Source organism: Microtus oregoni, unplaced genomic scaffold, assembly GCF_018167655.1.
Source record: "Microtus oregoni isolate MIOR12 unplaced genomic scaffold, Mior012 000045F_ref0000178, whole genome shotgun sequence".
NCBI classification, from domain to species: Eukaryota; Metazoa; Chordata; class Mammalia; order Rodentia; family Cricetidae; genus Microtus; species Microtus oregoni.
The window spans coordinates 1,853,719-1,873,224 of NW_024543219.1; the positions used below are offsets into that span (position 1 = coordinate 1,853,719).

Genomic DNA, 19,506 nt, shown 5'->3' on the forward strand with positions numbered 1-19,506 from the left:
CACAGCTCTTTAGTTAAAGCATGTGTGTGTGTGTGTACTTGTGTGTGCACATGTTCATGGGAACTGAGTGTGGGTGTCTCTGTACGCTAGGCAAGTGCTCTATTGAGCCACATCAACAGTCCCAAACAAACCCAAGTTACTACTTCTGTTGCCTTTGCAATGCTAGCGATGACGTTCTGGCTTCACAATCGCCTTCCACTAAGCTACACCCCAGTCTTCCAAATGCACCTTTCTTAAACACCCTCAATATCCCCACCAATCACCACATTAAAAAACATTCAGGAAGTCCCAAGGGTTGGCATTCTTTTACCTGTGTTCTAAGAGGACCACAAACAGAAATAAATACAATAAAAATGCATCAGGAGCAGATGACTAGGCATATAAAGATGTATTTTTAAACTCAATGGCTGGGAGTTATATCTTGAGTAAACAGTGCTAATTAAATCGTTCTTTTACAATGGGTAATTTGATTAGATGTGAATTAGAAACTGAAAAGTGTACCTAAAAGTTCTATATTTGCTGTGTCCAAAGATACCCCTACCGAATAAAAATTGAGAAATGCTGTCACAGATAAATTACAAAATGCATCACTATAGTTAGATAGGCCACAGCACCAAGTATGTGGCAAAGTATCTTCCAACCTTATTTCAACTTTTAAATATGCATACCAATGTTATTAGAAACCACACTGAATTTAAATATGCATACCAATGTTATTAGAAACCACACTGAATTTTGTATTTTGACAGACAAGTGAAAATCAGCAGACTACCAATAAAGTATAAAAATGATTTCACAGGTAACTCTTACTCTAGAGCAGTGGTTCTCAGCCATCCTAATGCTGCGACCCTTTAATATATACAGTTCGTCATGTTGTGGTGATCCCCAATCATAAAATTATTTTCACTGCTACTTCATGACTGTAAATTTGGCTAGTGTTGTGAATTGTAATGTAAATACCTTTGTGCTCTGATGGTCTTAGGTGACCCCTGTTAAAGCATTGTTTGACTCTCCAGGGGCTCGTAACCCCCAGGTTGAGAACCACTGCTCTAGAGGTTCAAATTAATTTGAATACCTCCTTTTTCTGGGCTCTTAATAGCTAGGATTACAGCTGTGCACCACTAGGCCTGACTTCACTTAGTTTTACGTTTTATTTTGTTAACAGTGTCTGTGGGGGAGAAATATTTTCTAAAAATGAATAATTTACACAGAAATAGAATATTTGTGGAAAATGTCTTATGAATTTTCATTCATCTAGACACCTTGGGTGACTTATATGAGAATAAAAACTCTTTTATGAGAGACTCATGTCTTTTAGTAATTATGCTTTATTTCCAGTGCACCATGTTACATAAATTTAAAACAGAAATAATATATGAGCTTAATTAAGAAGACATAAAACTACCCACATGAGTTTAGGAACATATTACTCTTCTAGAAAAGGCCAGGAACTTTATTAGTTCCACATTAATATTTCTGCTGACAGCTTCGGCTGTTTACAGGAGCAAAAATGTTCTACATTTAAAAACCATGAATGACTTTTAATGAGGGATATTTTGCATTAGAGTTTCACAGTCGCGATTTGTAGTTAGATCAGCATTCTCCCAAACCAGTAGCCATGTCAGCATTCAAGCTCACTGAAATCCCCAAATGGTTTCCTTTACAACAGAATAATCAAGGGCTGCTGAGATGGCTCAGGAAAAAATTGCTGCTGAACCTGGTGACCTGAGTTCAATGTCTGAAACCCACGTGGTGCAATGGAAGAACCAGCAACCTCAAGTTATTCTCTGACCTCCATAGTCACGCCATGGCACATGAGCAAGTGTATGTGCATAACACACACACATACACACACACGCACGCATGCACGCACGCACAGTAAATATAAAAAAATACTCAAGAGACTGATACTCCAGCATTTTTCAGTCTTCTGCAAGCACTACGCAGTGTACACAACACTTAATTGTGGTTAGATCCCGTTCTTGACGTTAGTCTGATTTCTAGGGATACTGTAAAAACAATTATTTCATAGCATCAGGAAGTTCTGCCCTTGTTACTGCCAGTCTACAAAAATATTACCGAAGGGTATAGACATGAAGGTGACTCAGCTGAAGCTAATTACTCAAAATACACCCACAATAGGTATAGTTTTTCTGGCTGATATATTAATATAATCCTTTGTCTTTCCAAAGTTGGAAGAAATTTGTTGAGTCTCTGCTAGAAACTTAAATTGCAAAGTTAGGAAGTTTGTTTTCTCACTTATAGACAGTAAATATTTCTGTTTAAGCCATTCTTTAATTACCAATTGAAGAGTATAACTATAATATGCATGTCAATAAGGTCATAATAGATCTTTTTGCTTCTAGAGGAAATAGGCTAGTTTCTCTAAGTTGCAATATAAATATGTATTTATGTGTATACAACAGGAAAGCATCCAAATCTATTAATTTATTTAATAAGTACTAATTAAGGACCTATTATATGTCACTTAGGACAACTCAAAATCACTACTTTTAAATTATTCTGGAATGGAAGGAAGAAAGGGTGGTTCCAGCTAAGTGTAGCCTACAACTATTTATTGGCCCGTGAAACGCATAGATGGTACTGCTAGCTTTCATATTTTATGTATTTTGTGCATGAACACTTTAAAGAAATTCCAGGTCCAATCTAACTGAACTGGATAGCTAAACTTGGATAGAGTTAATCTGAATTTTTCAAGTAGGCCATGTTTCTTTATATTGTTCCTAGTATACATATGAAATAGATAATCCCTTTGAGTTGACACCTGACTTCTGACTTCAAAATGTTTCATGTATTCAAGATACTTAACACATACCCTGGCCTCCTTTCATCACCAAGCCATTAACTCAGGACTGCCACCTAGATGGGCTACAGTCTTTTCTAAGTTATGACCACTCTGTCCTATTTTGCTTGTTCATATCTCATAATTCAATCCATTTACTTCAGGCCATTTCTTTCTTATAATGGAAAGTGTGTGCCCTTAGGCCCCTATACTTCTTTGGACACTTTGAGAAAGCTATTTCTCTCTCTCTCTCTCTTTCCCTCCCCTCCCTCCCTCTCATGGGAAAAGCCTGTGTGTGTTGTTCATGTATGCATATGTATGTGTGAGTGGGTATGCATATAGGTACACATACAAACAGAGGCCAGAGGTTAATGTTAATTCTCTCCACCGTATTTTACTAAGACAGGGTATCTCATTGAATATGGAGCTCAGCAGCTCGGCAATTCAGCAAGACTAGCTGGATAGCAAGCACTGGAATCCGATATTCACCTCCCCAGTACTAATATTGCAGGAGTGTATTACTACACCTGGATTTGTAAATTTTTTAAAAAAGATTTATTTGTTAATTATGTATATAGCGATCTGCCCTATGTATCCCTGCAGGCCAGAAGAGGGCACCAAATCTTATAGATGGTTGTGAGCTACTGTGTGGTTGCTAGGAATTGAACTCAGGACCTCTGGAAGACCAGTCAGTGTTCTTAACCTCTAAGCCATCTCTCTGACTCCCTACACCTGGATTTTTAAGAGGGTGCCGGGGTGGCAAGCACTGTACCAACTAATCATCTCACCAGCTTCTCCATTCCATTGATGCAGACCAAAGACACAGGCCAGTCCTCAGGTGGTCTCTTATCAGGCACCTACGGTGTGCTACTCACACTGTACTGGACTCCAGAACTGCTACACAGAGAAGCAGAGGCTAGACCGTTTCATATACCGAAAGAAATCTCTGACAGCAGTGTTAGATTGGGCACTATAAAAACTGAAACCAACTTTGGAAATAACTAAGAATCCCATTTAAGCATCCTTCCAAATGTACCGACTTTGTATCATACTTGCTGTTCTTAAGCATTGATACGTGGCAGAAATAAGCACCTTCCCATGGTTGGTTCTCATTTGGTTCTGGCACTAGAACTGACTTTTTAGTCTCTTGAAAAGTGACAATGGTCTTTCTATAGCATGAATAAATTATATTCTCAGCCTAAAATAAAAACCTAACAGCCACTTGATGAATGATTTCCCAGGGAAACGGGCTCTTACATTCAGCAGTCTGCTTACAAAGGAGCTCCTGAAATAAAGCGTTTGTAAATTGTGATGGCACACTCTTTCTCTCTGTGTTTACATTACTGTGTGCCTAAGAAGTGGTGACATCACTAGGTAACACTAGCAAATTACTAAAGCAATTTCCCCCAGAAGACTGTCAAGTTTAATGTAAATTCCATCCATCTAAGGATGGAGTATTGAGATTATGTAAAGAAATAAAAGTGCTGACTTTAATTGTATAAGAGTTTGTTCAGAAGTTTCCACAGGCCCTGAGTTGCTTCTTATATGTTAGATCAACAAACTGGAGGGGAAAAAAGCCACAAAAGAAAACCTGTTCTACAGGGTTCTGTACACGTAGACCAGAGGAGCTACTGGAAAAAGCAAGCCGTTCTATGTCCAGGCTCTACGCCTGTCCAGAGTTTACTGGCTCTCTGCAGGAGCCTTCATTTTCATTAATTTTTTTCTGCCTTAAAAGACTCACTTGAATCAATAGCCAAAGGCACACATTTCTTGAGGCTAGCACAGGGTAGAATAGAAACTTTGCTCAAAATAGTTGTCTTTATGCAATGAATCAATTTAATAGTTAACAATATATATACTTCCTTCTACAGAAGAATAATCACACACTTATATGCATACTTTTTATATAACACATATGTCTACACCTATATGCAGCTGTAGAAAATATACAATATCCTTTTAAAGATTATACAAATGAAGGCTCTATTGAAATGTAAATAAACATAGCAAGAATTTACTTTTTTGCTCTTTACACATATACTTCTAGTTATATCTCTGCAAGTGAGCTACATGACCGACTATATGGGAACTTGGTGTCACTATAAGAAGAAAATGCCTAACTCTTTTAACTCAAAAATGTATATTTATTCATCTTACATGAATGATAAGTTATACAGGTAAATTATCTCCTTTTTATTTTTCTCACAGAACTTTGGAAAAATCAGGTGTTACTTTGGGTTTCATAGTAGCATCTAACATTTAAATTATATGTACTTTCAATTAATGCTAGCAATACTTTAAGCTGAATTATGGTAGAAGGATGTAATTCATAATAACTTATAATATCAAACACTATGACAATAGCTTTAAATTTTCTGACAATATATAGATAGATAACTTACAAATTTTCAAACACGTGATAGGAAAACATGAAGAACAGAAACTGCCACTATTTTTGGAAACTGTAAATAAAAAACCATTTCCAAAATAAGATATTTGGAGGACACAGAAAAGTTGGTAAGGATTCAAGTGCCTTAGGCAACAGAGAAGTACTGTTTTGTAGTTGTTGTTTTTCCGGACCTCTCCTAGTAACAGCAGTTCATCGTGCAAAGAAACAAGCAACAGTCCAATTTAACATATAAGTATTGCTGTAGAACTCAATTATCTCTTATTAATTCACTTTCCTCAACCCAAACCAATACAGAAAACTTTGCTGTTACTCACCAAGGGCTATAGAAACTCCCCAGCGTGTCTAAGCAACAAAACGTAGAGCCATGGTGAGGTGCTGAAGACAGCTCTTTTCTCGGGGTCAAAGCACTTCAGATGAAGTAGCCTTTCTCTTCCATTTAATAAAGGATGCCTCCTCCTCCTCAAGTGTGGTGGAGAAAGACTGCACAATTCTGTCTTGACTTTCTGACTCTGAAGAGTAACAGTTACCGCCGGAAAACGTTAGCAGAAAATGATCACTTGAACACTCACAGAGAGCCGCAGTAAATTTCCACTCTGCTAGCTCTCGGATTCCAAACCTTGCTTGTCTCTTAATCTGTCATAGGCAGTTCTGTTTCTGGTCAAACCAGCTTGCTTATTCGCTCGCTCTCCCTCTCTAGCACGGGGCTTGAGATGCACACCACACAGTCACAGCTCCTTTTCCCCCCTCCCTGCCGCCCCTGTTGTGTAACGTTACAAGACTGCCTGTCTGTAAAGCAATTAACAGAGACAAAATTAATTCTCGGGCAAAAAGAAAAGTCTGAAGATAAACAGAAATTTGTCATCACTTTTTCCCTCCAAGTCTTGAACCAATTTCTGTATGGGATTTTGTCAGACGATTAAGCTGGCTCGACCATCTTACTCCAAAATATAAATGTAGATTCCCAGCAACTGCTCACTGACGGTAACAATAACAGGCCTGACGGCTAACGTGTGGGCTCCTCAGGGAGAATGCTGTCACAATGAGAACGCGCAGTGAGGAGATATGCAGGCACTACCAGTGTAACCAGAAAGCAAGGGAGACCTCAGAGTGTTAATAACTGAATTTTAACAGTGTAATTTTTATAAAAAGGCAATCAATTTTTTAGTACTTTACGTTTTCAAATGCAGAGTAACACTTGCAGTTATAATGAAAAAATTATAAGAACAGAAAACTACAGACACCAGAGATCTAACTAGAGTCTCTTATGTTTTATTGCAAACTAGACGCAACTATTTCAACAGAAAGTTTTCTATCTAAGCATTTGTGGTCAAGCTCCGCTATTCCTATTTAGTGAGAATTGGAAAGGCCACAGAGAACAGTTAAAAATTCTCACATCCATATTCGTATAGTAAAACACCTTCAAATTATGGCTTCGAGACTAGGCTTTGGGGAAGGCAGAGTGAAAAGGTGACTTGGACGACATTTTCAGGATTCTTTGGAACTGAATTCCCAGGTCTGTACTGAAGCCAGTTACAGCTGCTTTGGAGTGTCAGCCCCCAGCCTCCAATATGCAAGAGTCCTTGGTTTCTCTCCCCAGGACTCCCCATTACGGACCTGACAACAGTAGTTATGGACCTATTACTCAGACACTAATGCTTCTCGACAGAACTAGTTTATCTCGGAGTATGAGCTCAATTAAAGTCTAACTACCTCTAAATAGCTGTTTAAATGCCTGAAGAAAAACAAGCATATAAAATTTGACTTTAAAATAGAGATTATTGGGCTAGTGGTGCAGCTAGGAAGATAAAGGTGATTGCCATTAAGCCTAGTTCAATCTTCAGGACCAGACAGCAGGAGGAGGGAACTGACAACACAGGTTGTTCTCTGAACACATGTACAGAGCGGCACATGCACAAATACACACAACAAAATAAATGGAGTATATATACTTAATGAGGTCCATTTAAAGCAGTGAAGTTGGGGTTAGTAAATTTTGTTTTCCCGAGCTGGAAATCAAATCCAGAGGCTTGTGCTAGGTAAGTGCTTTATCATTGAGTCAAAGTCCCAGCTAAAACATAGTTTTGAATTTTAAATATACTATACATAATTAGTTAGGTATTTCTTAACATCTAAGAATAGGTATCAAATTTGTCTAGAGATCAGCCAAAAATTATTCTTTCAATCACATTTGAAAATAAATCAATTTTATGTCCTAGTCTGTAAGTCTTCCTTTTTCTCACCTTTCACAACAAGGCCTCGATGTTTAAGTCAAATCTGGCCTTGAATTCCTATCAGCCTCCCAAGTGCTGGGTTAACAGACATGACCAGATCTTGATGTCAAATGCAAATTATTCTAAACTGGTAAGGACTATTAATGCCTTGTACCCTGGATATATTCTCAAGAGTCCTACCACAATCAAAGAAATTCAGAATTTATAAGAGTGGTTCTTAAAAAGACTTCAAGGTAAATGTTTTAAAGTATTTTTGAAATCAGAAGACCTATGGCTTCAAAACTCAGCACAGAAAGTAATATCCATAGGGGATAGGGATAGGCGCAGAGCACTAAGGGCAGAGCACTCACCAATCTATCCTGTATCTACAAAGGCCCAGCGCTCCACTCCAGGCCCCATTGCCCCTCTCATATGAATACATAGACTTAGTAAGAAGGCTATTAGACCACAAAGACATCGATTTTACTTTTTCTAAAAGACAAAATGGGATGGGCCTCCTTCTCTGACCACAGTAATAGAACAGATGTTATAACCAGAAGTTGCTGGCCCCACTCAGGCCTGATTCACTGGTGGACACAGATGGCACCTACTCCCCCCACTACTTCTGAGTCTGCAGGGGTCACAATCAACCAGGAGCCCACATGGTGCCAGATCTCTAGGCCTAGAAATGGGAGAGAGGAAAAACAACGGCTCCACGCTATACCTTGTGGCTGAGGCGGCAACCCAGTCAAGTGCCACCGTGACCCACCTAAGAGCCCAGGCAGTGGGCAGCTGAGCATCAATGTGGTGAAAGAGTACAGGGTGGGATATGGAAGAGAGGGAGAGGCAGATCAGAAGAGGTGAGGGTGCTGAGGAACGTGCTGATTGAATGACCAGCTGGCCACCCGAGTCCAGGGAGATATCAGGGCCTGGGCTATGACTCGGCTTGATCTGTGGCCCTGGAGCAGCCAAGCAGGCCGTGTTGATTATCTGTGTTTCATGTTGTGGCTAGGGGCCACCTGGGGCCACGTTGGTATCTGAGGGTTGTACTGCTGCGGGGGTCACACCAATCTGGGTGGCGTGCACAGCCACTTGGGGTCAAGCTGGCCCAGGCTGTCAAGGACCATGTCTGGGTCCATAGTCCTGCTGTGGCTGGGGTCTGTGTTTATATCCCTGGCCCATGTTAGTGCTAGGGCCCACATGGATTCTAGAGGTCTGGGCAGCAAGGCACCTGTGTCCATGTTGGTGGCTGAGGGACGGTTGTACTGCTGCCAGGGTCAGGCCAATTGGGTGACTAGGGCTGTCAACTGGAGCCATGTTTGTGTCCATGGCCCTGCTGCAGCCAGGATCTGTGTTGATGTCTGTGGCTCCTGAGACAGTCAAAGACCATGGCCATGCTGGGCCACCTGGGACCATATTGGTGTCGGAAGGTCACGTTGAGGAGGGTTGCCTGTGCTGCCATCTGGGGCCATGGTGACAACCTGGCTGTGGCCATGGTCCTACCACACCCAGGGACTGTGGCTTGTATTGCCACCAAAAGCCACATAAATGCCTGGGATCTGGGCTGCAACCTATGGCCACGAGGGTATCCGAGGGCCATGCTGCCACCAGGGGCCATGGTGTTGTCCAGTGACAGGCCACTGCATAGGGCCATGTCAGGGTCTGTGGCCCTGTGAGAGCTGGGGTCTTGGGTGGTGTCTGTGGCTCCAGTTGCCACCAAAAGCTCTGTGGATGCTGGGGTCTGGCTAGCCATCTGTGACCACACTGGTGACCTGGGGCCATGCTGATTTGAATGGTCTGTGCTGCCACAGGGGCCATGATGCTTGGGCATCTGGGCCCAAGCTGCTGCTGAAATCCCTGTCTGGGCCTGTGGTGATGTCCACTGCCTGGATTAACATGGGGTCACTGGAACTATGCTGTGCAGAGCCAGCCCCACCCTTCACTGGCCCTGCCTCTTGCCTGATACTACAGCAGGTGAACTGGCCAAACCCCTCAGGGGAAAGCTCACCCCCTCCCCTGGGAAAGATGGCCCTATACCTCTCGCCTACCATGTGGGGGCATGGGTAAGAGAAAGATGTTCTCCCCATCTCACCCATTACCACTTATAGCAGATGAGAGAGCTAGGTGGCCCTGAGGTCACAAGAGTGGGAGAGCTAGCCCTGACCCCCACCGGCTACAGTGAACGAGAAAGCAGCCTCTGCTTCCCCTATGGGCAGCACACTAGAGCTGGCCCTGCTGTTGGCGAAGCAGGTGAGCCAGCCCTGAGGGTGTGAGAGCAACAGAGCTAATTGCCCCCATCTGCCATACGGTGGACATAGCTGTGGAAAAGATGTCCTCCCCTCTGTCCCTTGCTACTTGCGACCCGCGACAGAGATGGCCCCAGGGTCATCAGAGGGAGAGAACTATCCCTGTGCCACACCAGCTGCAGCACACTCAAGAGCAGGCCCTGCTCCCCGCCTAGGCAGCACACTAGAGCACACTGTGTTGTTAGGGGCACATGTGAGCCATCCCCGAGGGCATGAGAGCAGGAAAGCTGAGCCTGCTACATCAATCACCTTGCCTAAGCACAACAGTAGGGCTGGCCCTGGTGATGACAGTGAGAGAGACTCACTCTGAGGGCCCTAAAGAGAACTGATCCAGCTCTTTGCTGTAGGCTGCACTGGGTGAACTAGCCGACACACTGCTGGAGAGCTCATCTGGGGAGTAAGGATGAGGCTGACCAACACAGCTACTACCCAGGCCCAGAACCAGGGCTACGAGTTGGCCTACCCCAATATCCGCACAATCTATTAACTGTTGGAGCATGTGAAGGGGATGAGCAGACAGATCCAAAACAACAGGATCCCCATGACACAGGACAACAACAGGATATCCAAGAGGAGCCCCATGACACAGGACAACAGGATATCCAAGAGGAGCCCCATTGGAGCCCATTATTGGTTATGTAGCAGAAACCCGAGGCCTGGAGCTGACAGAGGCCTCGTGGCAATGTGTTGTGGAATACTAGTTAAAGATGTGTTACATTTATTTATGCTGTGGAATGTTTGTTTGATGATGCAAAGATGTGTTGCATTTGTTTAACTCTATGAAGCTGTGTTACCTTGCCTGTTGAAAACACCTGATTGGTCTAATAATGAGCTGAATGGTTGATAACTAGGCAGGAGGAAGGATGGGCGGGGCTAACAGGCAGAGAGAATAGGAGGAGAACTCTGAGAAGATGGAAGAGTGAGCAAAGAAGGGGCCAGTCACCCAGCCACACATGAAATAAGAAGGAAAAGCCGGGTGGTGGTGGCGCACACCTTTAATCCCAGAGGCAGAGGCAGGCTGATCTCTGTGAGTTCAAGGCCAGCCTGGTTTAAAAGAGCTAGCTCCAGGACAGGCTCCAAAACTACTGAGAAGCCTTGTCTCGAAACCCGCCCCTCCACAAAAAAAAAAAAAAAAGAAGAAGAAGAAGAAAAAGAAAAAAGAAGAATACAAAAATAGAGAAAGTAAAAGCTCAGAGGTAAAAAGTTGGCAGAATAAGTTAAGAAAAGCTGGGTTTTGAAGATGCTACAAAAATTGTAATCAAAATAAAACATTAAGAGAAGAACCATTTCCAAACCAATGAATAGAGTGTTCTTAAACTATGGGAAACCCCAATCAGACTAAAGTATAAACAAAGCATTTGGATCTCAGAAAGAGAAACAGAATAGGAAACACAAAGCAATGCCTAGGGGATGAATGTCTTAAAAACTTTAATTATATTTACTTATTCATGGTGCATGGGCAAAGCCACTACTGCATGTGTATGAGGCAGAGGACAACCTACAGGTTCTCTCCTTCCACCATGTGGTTTCCAGAAATCAAAGTCAAGTTGTAAGTCTTGCTGACAAAGCCTTTCTTTACCTACTGAGCAATCTTTTAGTACTGTTTTCAAATTTTCATGAAACCATAAACACACAAATCCAAGTACAAAAATCACCAAATGTAAGAAACAAGAAGAAACTAATTCCAATGAATACTATAATCGAATCACTTAAGAACACCTCTAAAGTACTTTAAGAAAAAATCTAGACAAGAATAATTCAGATGTGCACATGTACCACATATGGTGCATCATACACACAAACATGCATGTGTGCAACCAAGAAACTAAACCAATGCAAGAACCAAAGAAACAATAAAGAACGTATCAACTAAATGAAAAATAGAAATAAATGAAAGAAAAATAGATCCTTTGAAAAAATTTGATAAAATTTAAAATATCTAGCAATGTGTCAAAGGAAAAAAGACTAAAACATTAAATTATAAAACAACTAAGAGAGACTATAAGGAAATATTTATCTAGTTACTGGATGTGTATGGTAATTATTCAAGCTAGACATAATTGTTTGGAAATCACCCCTCCCTACCTGCTTTTTAAACTGATTCTTTGTCAAGAAATGAAGTATAGTCAAGAATTAGATAAAACTTGAGAACATGCTGAAGGTGGTATCATTTAACCCGCTCCTTTATCCTGTGTGTCCTATAAACAAGAAACTAGATATAAAAAGTATAGCAAAATAAATGCTTTTGTCAAGATAATTTCATTAGTCCACCAAGAATACACTTGATAATGTTTCAAGATGTTCTTGATTGTCATAGCTAGTATCTACAGAGAAAAGCCCAGGGGTGTTGGTAATCATCCTGTAATCAGAAAACATACATCCCCAATGAAGGATGATCCAGACTAAAACGTCCACAGTAACAAAAATGAGAAAGCCTGGATTAAAAGCTGACTCAGTTCAAGCTTAAAGAGTGTCATGGAGTTAATTATTTTTCTGCATTCCTATCTCCTGAACTTTCGTCATTCACAGTTGCGATCTCTCCACGTGGTGATGGTTCTGATAGACCCTTGGTCATCAATATCTCAAAAGCCTCTTGATAACTGTGTCAGTCTTTGAATCAGGACCCTGGCCTTAACCATGGACCCACCTGGCTAGGTATACACGAGTGGTATGAGATTGAGAATCCTAAAAGGTGAGAAAGGGATACATCAAGAGGCTTCTAGTATATGGCTCTTAGGGACTGAGGAAAGGACAACTTAAATCTTCTATTAGTTTCCTGTCAGACATTAAAGGGAACACTGGGCAAGATCAAATGCACCATGATTTAACTGCAAGGAGCACACAGTTAGCTGGTCACATTCATATACCAGTCCAATCTAGCTGCTGAGCATCCATTCCTATCCTTTCCCAAATCTATACTTTCAAGAACAGTTCTGCCTAACATTAGACAAGTTTTCCAGATGAGATTAATAGTGTGCTCACCCCAATCTGTCGGCTGGCTATACCAAAATTATAAAATTACTGCCTTCCTCACACATTCAATGACAGGAATTAGGAGGTGTGGCCTTGGTAGAGGAAGTGTGTCACCGAGGGTAGGCTTTGAGGTTTCAGAAGCCCACGCCAAGCTCAGAGTCTCTCTCTAACTGCTGCCTGAGGATCCAGACGTAGAACTCTCAGCTACCATCTCTGCTCGCACTCTGCCATGCTCCCTGCCATGAGGACAATGAACTCAACCTCTGAGACTGCAAGTCAGTCATATTAGAAATGGTTTCCTTTATAGGAGCTGCTATGATCATGATCTCTTCATAGCAATAGAACACCAACTAAGACATACATGAAAAAGCAAAGACGAAGAAACATCAACATATATAGTCCACCCTATAAGGGAGGAAATATGTTTCTTTTGACAGGCACTGTTGGTGTTCCTGTCTGAGATCTTTCCTATCAAACAAGTAGGTAGGTGTGTGTGTCTATGTGTGTGTGTTTATGGAGACCTCTGAAACTGCCCCAAAGCACACAAGATACCTACATTACGCTCTAATTATTCTCAAATAAAGCAATCATAATACAAGTTTATGCTCAAAACAAGTTATATCGGAAATGGCTGTTGTACTTTACCTTCATAAAATACATGTATATACATGCATGTTCTACACTACGAGATATATTAAAAATGTGCTGGAGACCCATGGTCAGTCTCTTCTAAAATGCATAAACACAAACCTTTGGCTTTTAAAGTGACATTTATGTCTCTTTTCTCCCCACTGTCTTTCTAAAATTTAATTTTCAGAAAGACTTTAATTTTCAATTAGGTGAATGTGCAGGTCTGTGAGGGGTATGGATACATGAGTGCAGGTGTTGTGAAAAATAGAAGAGGGTGACAAACCACCTGGAGCTGGTTGTGAGCTGCTTGACATGGGGCTGGGAACCAAACTCTGGCCCTTAAGGGAGTAGTGTATGCTCTTCATCCCTGGGCCACTCCAGTACCCTCCCACTGTCCTGCATACTCACTTTCCATTCATGTTTTATTTCAATATTTTTTGAATCCTTAAGCAACAGAGCATAGATATAAACTATTATGGATTTACCTTTGGCTGATATAGAGCACAGGATTAATTCTGCAATAGCCTGACACAAGAAAAGAGCCACAGAGCAAAGAACCTGCTATCTGCCTTTTCTCCTGGCAGACTGCTGGAACATCTGTATGTGGAGATGCCTCTAGCTTTTCTTTCTTTTCATTTTTATTTTAGGAAGAGTCAACTATGTGGCCCTAGGAGTTGCTAAAGACATTTAGTTTGGTTTTCATAAAATCAGAATATGGAGGAACCTCTAAATGATGAATGCTTTGGGAATATCCCAAACCTTAACTGTTCTGGTTTCTCCTGGCTCACTTCCCATCTGCTATGGCTATTTTTGGGAAGGAGGAAGCTGAATAACAAATCAGGGAATCTCCCATTCTAATTTAATTGGTGGTATCTGTAGCTGAGAAGTGATTCTTTTCCTCTTTCCAGGATAACTGTCATTTTGCTACAGTGGGACAAACAGACATAGGCACAGACTCTGAAGGAGCAATAGACCTGGACGGACAGCTTGTTCAGCCAGTGGAGTATGAGAAACAGAGACAGTATGGGGCTGAGAACAGTAGCGAAGACACAATGGCTACGGAAGGAAAGAGCAGAGAGTATACTACAACACCACTGTTGTTGGGAAGAGACCTTCAAGAAGAGGAAGTGTTCGCTACTGACTGAGGAGAGCACTCACTCTGGTGTCCATTTTTAATTGCTTCAAGGCCTTCAAAGGAAAAGGGGCCTTCAAAGAATCCCTCAGGAAAACAAAAAGGACTTCTTAAGAAGTCATGTTCTCTAAATTCCTAAAATGACAAGCTCTCTCTATGTATCCCATGCTGCCTTGAACTCATAGAGCTATTTATACTCCTGCTTCAGCCTCCTGAAATTAGGAGAGTGTACCACCACGTCTGCAGTTTCTTTTCAGTGAGAAGGAAAGTGTGAGGATAGGCACCGTCCAGGTAAGAGGAATGAAGTTAGGAAGCGCATGTTGGTTTCTGTCCCCCCCCCCCCCAAAGTAGAACCCAAATCATAGAATAGAATGTGCCACACCAACTCCAGTGTCGTTTGTGTGACATGACATATGTCATTATGCCGGACGGGAGCTCCGTGTCCCATGGGACTAGGCTCCCTGGAGGTCAATGGTAGACAGCCTGGTATTGGCCGCTCTTGGGGCCTAGACGGATTTCTCGATTAGCTGGCTATGTGGGATATGGGCTTTGCACAATCTCTTTTATAATAATGATATTCTATATATCTACAAGACAAGGATTATCTCTTCAGGAACAGCTCTGGGATAGGGAAGCACAGTATGGGAATGTATAAGACTACAGCAGAACCTTTGTCATACACGAGGTGTATGATGAGCAAGGGAATAGATGGGTTAATGTTGATGGACAAAGACTGTTATACTTTGAACTTTATGGATAGACTTGCTAGATCCCAACCCCCATGGTGTCTGCTGCATAAGAAGGTACTAAAAAGTATATTTCAACAGGTGCAGAGAACTGATTAGGTATATTTGGTAACTAGATGAAATAAAGGGTTAGAAAGATAGCAATAATGAGACAGAAACTTTCTATTCTTAGATAAGATGAAACCACTTGTCTGAGGTTTACATTCCCAAGGACAAGATTTCCTCTTCTAAGGATGCTTTATGTCTAACACCTGTTCCTGATGATATTCTTTTCTTAAATATTGCTGATGTGACTAAAAGAAGCTTTCATACCGTGCCAACCAATGATACATGACCTTCTGATTTGTTCTTTGTTGAATACTATATAATGAAAACATGAATTCAGTAAAATCGCAACAGATTCCAACCACTCTCTTGTGTGTTGTGTCTGTCTGTCATTCGCCGAACTTGTGCCTTCCTGTTACCAAGACCCTGCTTCTCCCACGGTCTGAGTGGCTCCCCTGAGCCAGTCTGTGGAAAGAATGCACTTAGGTAAAGCTGTTCTCAAAAATCAGAAAAAAACATATGAAAAAATATAATATAATTCATGTATGGCATATACTGAATTCAACAGTTACAATTCCAAACAATATCACAACACTAAGTGAAATACATTCTATGGTCTTCCATTAAGTTCTCAATTTCAAAAATAACATACCAGCATTATAACCAACAGAATGGGCTCAGTGCTATATCTACAGACCACAGTAACAATATTCATTTTGTTCCTGGATCAATTTTCTTTAGTTGTTTAGGTAAGAATGAACAATACATTTTAACAAAAGAGTATGAGGGTGGGTCAAAACTATAAAATACCCTTTAATAAATAAACAAAGAGGTTGTAGAAGAGATGGTTCAATGGTTAAGAGCTTTCCCTGCTTTGGGTCTCAGCATGGATTACAACCACCTGCAACTCCAGTTCTGGGGGATCCAACTTTCTCTTCTGGTCTTGACCTCCAAGAATATCCTGTATGCATGCAGGCACATACCAATACTTACACATAATTAAAAACAAATCTTAAAAATAAATGGAGATAAAAATGTAAGTCCCACCCTGTGGAGAATATACCTTTTCTTTTCTTTTCTTTCTTTCTTTCTTTTTTTTCGAGACAGGGTTTCTCTGTGGCTTTGGAGCCTGTCCTGGAACTAGCTCTTGTAGACCAGGCTGGCCTCGAACTCACAGAGATCCGCCTGTCTCTGCCTCCCGAGTGCTGGGATTAAAGGCGTGCGCCACCACTGCCTGGCTTACCTTTTCTTTTTTAATATGGGGCATAACGCTCTAATTTTCTAAGTTCTCACAAACTTTCACTTTTCTAAAATTCGTACAATACTGTATACTATACTACAAAATACCTATAATATTCTTTTTCTGGACAATCATATCACTACTGTAATAAATCTAATGCTCTAAAGCAAGACCAAAAATAGGATCTAATAAAAATACAGGGAAAAAAAACCCTCACAAAACCAAAAACAACCGGAAAAAGAGGAGGCTGAATAAAAGGACAGAAAAATGAAAATGTCAAGGGAAACCAGTCTCAGAATGTCTCCTTCAACAAAGTTAAGAACTGGTAATAGGAATACTTTAGACAGCATGGAAACATCGGACACAGCCATAAATAAACACAGTATTTGAATAAAGCGTATTCAGAGTTCACTGAACAGCAAACCCTCTACAAAACAATCATAGCGGACTTCATTGTCATTGTATGTGGCATTGAGCTCAAAGTAGGATCTCGCCCAGCAACGGTGGGTTGAGTACTATGACCAGAACTCATTTCCAGTCCTCCTGCCTTGACTTCCTAAGGATCACCTTCAGGAGGTCCTACGCACAACTTCTTTTCAAAACTGTTAATCACAGAAAACAGCTTTTCTAACTGCAATCAGAACTACATCTTGTTCCACAACTCAAACACAAAATAAAGCTTTTCCTAGTTGATTACAAAAAGTCTTTTGCAACCCCATCTACTGTTTGCAAATGCCCTGCTTTCTTTTCTATTGCGCTCCAATCACCCACAAGTACCAGCTGCTCTCTGTCCTGCAAACCTTTTTCTTGGGCACACACACATACATGCCTGCTTGAATTCCTAATGAGATAAGTCTTTAAAACTGAACACACTGCTTTATAACTTATTTTTATTTCTTTATAGTAGATCTTGGATTTCTTCACACACTAGATTTGCTAGATCTTCATTCTTTTAAAAAAGCAGCATGGTGTTCACTGTTGAATCCCAACTATTTCTTTGAGCCATTTAGGTTTGTTTTCCTAATTTATACTATACTCACTTATAACAGGAGCACAAATTAGGATTTATGTTCAAGTTACAAGAAATGATCATCTAAGAGAAACAATCATTTTCTTACAACTGATGTGGGCTCCTGAAAACTAGCAATCATACAGGAAAAATCCCCTAACTACCCACTGTTTTCAATACACTCTTATCAAGAATTTTGAAAACTTAACACATAGAACTGTTTCTCAAATTAGCTACATACAAAGCCTTCTGCAATGCACCGCATACCCAGTGTGATTTGAGAACTGAGTCTCACTAATTCTCCATCATGTTGAACTCTTTTCCAGTGTTTTTGTAAGCCTACTATGGCACAGTGTTCTCTAAAGAGTCCCAAAGAAGTCTGTGACAAAGGACAATTTAGGGAAGCTTGTACCACTCTGGGGAGAAGGTGGAAGTCAGGAAAAGGAAATGAGCGGCAGAGCAATGCCCTATTGCATGTTGGCTCCCGGATCAGTCCCCAGTACAGAAGGATAGAAATTTGAAATACATTAGTTTTGTTTCTTAATTTTTTTCTTTTCTTCTTCCTTTCCACTCCCCCCTTTGTTAGTGCCAGGAATCAATTCTAGGGCTTCACATACGCTAAGTAACTGCTCTACCAATGAGTTACATCTCCAGCCCTTCAAATTCAAATTATGTACATGCAACTGCATATGTACATGTACATACAGCCATATGTATATTACATGTACACATAACTTTATGCAGCTGAAATACTAACAGGAAATACAATAAATTTTTAATGGTACTGTCCTTTGATTCTTAAGATTATGGATTAGTTTTTTGTTTTTCTATACTAACCAAATTATCATAGCATAGAGAATTATAATGAGTCACATAAAAATGGAAAATACATAGAGTCTGGATCATGTATACTACTGTGTTTTCTTTAGATTTTTTGACTATTAATGAGCTAACTGCAGAGAGACATTTCATTGTGGGGGCTGCTAAGCTAAACCAACAAAAAGGTATCTTGACTTTAAAATTTGGGTCTAAGGATATGTTGCTTTGGAAAAGAAGTTCTGCTTTTGCTTCCCCAGAAGATGAGAAGCTATGGATTCCTTCCAGAATAATATGGTTTGATCAAGTAAGATCCCGAGAGGTCTCCATGGGAGTCATGGCCCAGGTGAGCCAACATCCAGAGTAGGCAACTGACTGAGACAATGCAGCCTCATAGACTACTACAGCCAAGATGTAAGCATAATTATAAATTTTCTCAGGATCCCCATAAGATTACCAGTGCCCCCAATCAGCAGGAAGTAGTATAAAAAATTACACCTAAATTCCCAAAATATTGCTTATAAATGTTTGTTTTCATTTCAAGGGTGTTGGCTATAAATAGTTAATGGTCACTGTCCATCTCTTTCTAAAGAAAAAAGGAGGATATGATATAGAAATGATGAAAAAGGCAGATTATTGAATCTACTTTAATTAGAAAATAACTTAATCTCGAAATACTTTATATTGGTATGGATTTTGGTTTATTGATACAAATTTAAGGTCAACTATACTGTATGTATGTTATACTGTATATATATTTCTACTCTTGTTTAAGGCATTATGTTTGTGCAGCTCATTTGAAATGTAATATAGAGTAAAGAAATACAAATTAATAGTCATCTATAACAGTCAAACTTATGGTCATGTTAGTTTGATTTTCTAGATATACAGAGATATATTTCAGATGGATAAGTAATCTTCATACACTTCAAAGACCTATAGAACACAGCTAAAATGTTTTAAGAACTTAGACTTTATTTGACAGTGAAAGACAGCATCAATTACTTCAAGAGGATGATGGACATGGAAGATGCTCCTTATGGAGTTTGCTTTCAATGTGGCAAGGTTAGCCATTTGGGCAAGAAACTGTTCTTGCCTAGACTGCTTGATAGTATGCTGTATAAACTGGACATGCAGGACCCACAGGAAAGTGACTGCTGAACTTGCCAAAGCAAGATGGGACAGT

The 19,506-nt window shown here is 40.6% G+C and overlaps 1 protein-coding gene across 6 annotated transcripts in view; it reads right to left on the reverse strand.

Annotated features, from left to right (window-relative positions):
• Cab39l (calcium binding protein 39 like) overlaps nt 1-19,506 on the reverse strand; it is a 103,743-nt gene that overhangs the window by 57,241 nt on the left and 26,996 nt on the right. For 2 of the 6 annotated variants that reach the window (XM_041633817.1, XM_041633818.1), the window contains exon 4: nt 5,528-5,722. The exons of 3 other annotated variants lie outside the window; for them this stretch is intronic. The gene's annotated coding sequence lies outside the window, so the exon portion shown is untranslated. Of the gene's footprint in view, nt 1-5,527; nt 5,872-19,506 lie in introns of those variants that run through there. One more of the 6 variants, XM_041633819.1, reaches the window with a different exon arrangement.